General features: G+C 36.9%; 1 pseudogene across 1 annotated transcript; it reads left to right on the plus strand.

The window, feature by feature from the left end:
* The first annotated feature begins 219 nt into the window (after positions 1–219).
* Positions 220–3,865, plus strand: LOC143636842 (G-type lectin S-receptor-like serine/threonine-protein kinase At4g27290; annotated as a pseudogene). The gene is made up of 7 exons (XR_013154319.1): positions 220–1,469; positions 1,544–1,678; positions 1,766–1,923; positions 2,009–2,219; positions 2,300–2,537; positions 2,639–2,789; positions 2,885–3,865. The product of XR_013154319.1 is annotated as a G-type lectin S-receptor-like serine/threonine-protein kinase At4g27290 (transcript).
* The last annotated feature ends 1,133 nt before the right edge of the window (positions 3,866–4,998 follow it).

A 4,998-nucleotide genomic window follows, 5' to 3' on the forward strand; every position in this document is an offset into this window, starting at 1 on the left:
TCAGTCCCCTTTAGTCATAGCACGTGGAATAGACAAGTGGAATAACCGAATAAATTAAATTCCACTGTTGGATTATGCCAAGTGTCGCCAGATCATAGCAAGTAAAGTCTATCACGCAGTCAACTTACACGTAGAAATTTCAATCTTCAGATTAATTTACAATTTTTAGATGCTGATATTTCTATGAATTATGATCAACAAAAATGCCAAATAACTTTTTCTCTTTATCTCTTTTATTTTTACTTGTATCAGATTGTGGTGCTGCACTAGACACAGTCTATGCAAATCAAGTATTCAAAGATGGTGAAACCATTGTTTCTTCTGGGAATATGTTCGAATTGGGATTCTTTAGCACCCGAAATTCCAAGAGCCGATACTTGGGAATATGGTACAAAAAGATATCAATCTGTACTGTTGTTTGGGTTGCTAACAGGGACTCACCCGTTACCGACAACTCGGGTTTGTTCAAGCTTAGTAGTGATGGAAACCTGGTGATTCTAAGTGGCAGCGATACCATGGTTTGGTCATCCGAATCAACGGTATCTCGGGGGAGTAATAATTCGGTGCTGCGGCTTTTGGATTCTGGAAATCTGGTTGTGTCTGAGATAAATAATTACAAAAATATTATTTGGCAAAGTTTTGATCATCCTGGTGACACATATCTGCCAGGAATGAAATTCGGGAAGAACCTGATTACAGGAAGAGAGATTTCAACGAATTCTTGGAAGAGTCCTGATGATCCTTCTACTGGTTTGTATAGTAATATATTAGACACAAGTGGATATCCGCAAATTTTCGGGTGGCAGGGTCGACATGTAATATCAAGACTTGGGCCATGGAATGGTCTTGGGTACAGTGGCCTTCCTATTGAAAAAGGAAATCCAATTTACATCCCAGAGTTTGTTATTAATGACAAGGAAATATATTGTAAATATGAGCTTAAAAGTTCGATTGTTCACAGGATAATTTTGACATGGGATGGAGGACACGGATAATGCATTGGATCGAGCAAACCCAAGAGTGGATTGTGTTTGGGGATTTTAAAGTTGATAACTGTGATCTTTTTGCGGTTGGTCCTTATGGAAGCTGCAGCACTAACAAGCGTCCGCCGTGTACTTGTTTACCAGGTTTTGAACCAAGCAGTCCAGAAGAATGGGATGTGTCTAATTGGTCAAGTGGGTGTAAACGCAAAACGCCTTTGAGTTGTGGTGATTTGAATGCGGATGGGTTTCGCAAAATTACAGGAGTCAAAGTACCAGATACACGAAGGGCGTGGTATAATGTGAGCATGACCCTTGAAGAATGTGAAATGGCTTGCAGAATGAAATGCAATTGTACGGCTTATGCGAATTTAGATATCAGTAGCGGCGGAAGTGGATGTTTGATATGGTTTGATGAGTTAATGGATATACGAGAATATGATGCAGATGATCATATTTACATAAGGATGGCTGCCTCTGACTTAGCAGGTACACTTGCTTCTTCATTACCTTTGATCTTTGCCTACTAAAAGTAGCTGATTGTTATTGTTTGCCAATGAAAGATCACCAGTCCGATCCCAACAAAAAGAAAAGAGTTGTCACCAGTGTCTTATCATTTTCATCGGCTGCACTGCTTCTGTGTGCGGTAGCTTATGCCTATAGAAAGAGAAAGAACACGCTTCGAGTGAAAGATCAAGGTAACCCAAATGTGCCATTTATGCATGTTTCTAATAGTATGGTTTTTACTATTCGTGTAGTGTAGAGTAATTGGGTATATTTTTTAGGGGACTTCGAATATGCCCTTGATAAAAAGAATACAAGTGTCCAGACACAACTCCTTGGTGATATACCATTCATTTGCCTATATAAAGTAATAAAAGCTACAAATAACTTCAGTGTATCCAATAAGATTGGTGAAGGTGGTTTTGGTTCCGTTTACAAGGTAATTTGTTGTTTCTTCTATAAAAGAATTCTAAGCGTTCGGAAAATTGTATTGAAAAATTTTAAGTTAACCTTTGATCTTTTAGGGTGTGTTGGAAGACGGACAAGAGGTGGCTGTGAAACGACTCTCAGGCACATCTCAACAAGGGATTGAAGAATTCAAAAATGAACTCATCTCTATTTCAACGCTTCAACACAGGAACCTTGTGAAGCTACTTGGATATTGCATCCATGGGAATGAAATGATTTTGATTTATGAATACATGGTTAACAAATGCTTGGACTCAATTATCTTTGGTATGGATGTCTTTATTTTGTAGCATTTCTTACCAGATTGACACATCAGCAGCACATAAGTAATATTTCCAATTGCACAGATGAAACAAGAAGTTCAATGCTTGATTGGCCTCAACGCTTTGGTATCATAAGTGGAATAGCTCGAGGCATTCTTTATCTACATCAAGATTCCCGTGTTCAAATTATCCACCGAGATCTCAAGGCAGGTAATATTTTGCTGGATGGTGACATGAATCCAAAGATTACAGATTTCGGCCTTGCTAGAAAGTTTGTAGGACATGATAGCATTGGCAAGACAAAGAAAGTGGTTGGGACATAGTAAGAACCTTCAAAATTTGATCAATATATTACTAATAAAAACTTTCTCTAAAGAAAATGCAACTAATCTGTTTTTATTTTCATCATCCACTATGCTGCAGTGGTTATATTTCTCCTGAGTACGCGGTACACGGGCGTTTCTCTATAAAGTCCGACGTATTTAGTTTTGGTGTTTTGGTGTTGGAGATAGTGAGTGGTAAGAAAAATAAAGAATTCTCTCATGTAGATCATAGTGACAACCTGCTTGGACATGTAAGGTAATTTGCTGGCCTAAAATTTCAATATCGCAATTAATGCTTCTTTAAAACAACACCCTTTACTACAATATGAATTCTGGACTGATGTAGGCATGGAGACTTTATAAACAAGGCAGGTCTATTGAACTTATTAATACATCTTTACATGCCTCATGTGTAGTCCACGAAGTAATACGATCAATACATGTGGCACTATTATGCGTGCAACATCATGCAAAAGATAGGCCAACAATGTTATCAGTACTTCTAATGCTTGTTAGTGAAAGTGATTTGCCTCCACCAAAACAACCTGCTTTTTTCACAGAAGAGGGGAGTACCAGTAAACTTGAATCTGATTCTTCACTTGATGAGTACACGATAACACTATTGTATCCTCGGTAGTAAGAAGATGTGTAATCATCAAAATGCATAAAAAGGCCTAAGGTACGCTTCTTCCTCCAACATGAAATGTATAACTCATCCATAACACATCTAAAATGCATATTCTCGTGTTCTTAGTCTATGTGCTTCACTGTTATTTAAAACTGATAATGGGAGAGAAAATGCTTACCTTCACATATGATGTGTCCTAGACAAGTCAATTACCGGGTGGTTGATTATGAATCTACTTAAATTTGGTTTAACTACTAGATAGCAGGTTTCACTACCAGAAAATTGAGTTTCAGTGCGAAGAAAAACCTTTAAGAAAATACATTATATTTCAGACTTGTTTAACCTATGTGACCATGTTTGGGACATGAATTACCAAGATGACGGGGTTCGGTTTGGACTAGGCAGCAGCAAGAGTAGCATCGGTTGTAACCCGACTCGCATCAGGAGGGCAGTAGTAGTTTTGCCAGGCGTGGTGATTCAATAGCTACATCTAAATCCTTACTCAAGAGATAATTTGTGACGCGGTAAATATGATGTTGGTGCAAACGTGTACCACGAAACGGAAACTTGATACAGATTCTGTACAATATTGTGTTCTTAACCTAGCTTTATCATGGTTCATAAATGATTGATATCACCGTAATGATTGGTTGAAAATTTTCGTGAAATTGTGATTAGCTGCAATGATTATATATTGACCTTGTAGTAAATTTTAGGAAATTGGTGACCAAATTCTTTGTATTGGAAAGTCTAATACTGTGACACTGAAATGATTTCCAATCAAAACAATATAGGCAAAATAACATAGACGAACTAAATTTGTTGTCAAAAGTGCTAGACTAGGTTAAAATTTAGTAAATTGTGATTTTTTTATATTATCTTTAAAAGGCAAAGGCCCGGATACCTAGGATCACTTTGTCAAAGAGATCACTCTTCCGTGCGGAGAACGTAATGACCTGGCTGACCAACCCCCAAAGGAAACCTACAACTAGGAAAACCCCCGGCTCAACCTCATGGAATGTATATACGATTAGGGGGATTACGATAAGTTAATTAAAATAAATTTATCATGATCAAAGTTCAAGAGACCTTTTTGTCAATTTCCGATAATACATATAAGGCGCGGAAGCAAAAGAATGATAATAAATGTTGGTTTATGTGTTTTAGTTATCTTGTTTAGCTGGCCGGCTGAAACAGAAAAGAAAGAAGAAGTGGGTGACTTATAGCAGGGTCGGCTCTAAGGGAGGGTCAGGTGGTCGACGGACCATAGCCCGAACCCCAATCGGCCCAGATTTCTTTTAAATATATATATATGTGTGTGTGTGTGTGTGTGTGTTTATGAAAAAAATATGTATATATAATTTTTAAACTCTTGGTTTAGTGACAAAGGGGTATGACTTCCAACTAAAAGGTTGAGAGTTCTAACCTCGCTTGAGACATTTTAACTCTATTTTTATAAAATAAAAAAACTAATAAAAAAAAGTTTTTTACACAACCAAATCATAACAAAATAAGTTCATTTAAAAATTAAATTGTTTAAACTCAACAAGATACCTCTTTTTACTTAAGGGCTTAAGGCCCAAAAAATTTTCGTCTTCAGTACAAGAATTTTTAACCGTTTTTGTAGCCGGACTGAGTTATAGCTATCATGTTTAGATTCAAGGATGTTTTGGTTTAAGTCTGTATAAACCATATTGGGTTTATCAAATTGTGATAATCAAGTTTTGTGAATTTTGTTCATAATAAAGCTTTGGGAATTAGCCAAGTTTACGTGTTTGGTTTTCAATATGTCACCAATTGGATTCTTAAATTGGTATTAGAGCCAAGATCAA

Source organism: Bidens hawaiensis, unplaced genomic scaffold (assembly GCF_021521415.1).
Source record: "Bidens hawaiensis isolate Kalapana, Puna unplaced genomic scaffold, B.hawaiensis_p1.1 tig00008064_1, whole genome shotgun sequence".
Classification (NCBI taxonomy): domain Eukaryota; kingdom Viridiplantae; phylum Streptophyta; class Magnoliopsida; order Asterales; family Asteraceae; genus Bidens; species Bidens hawaiensis.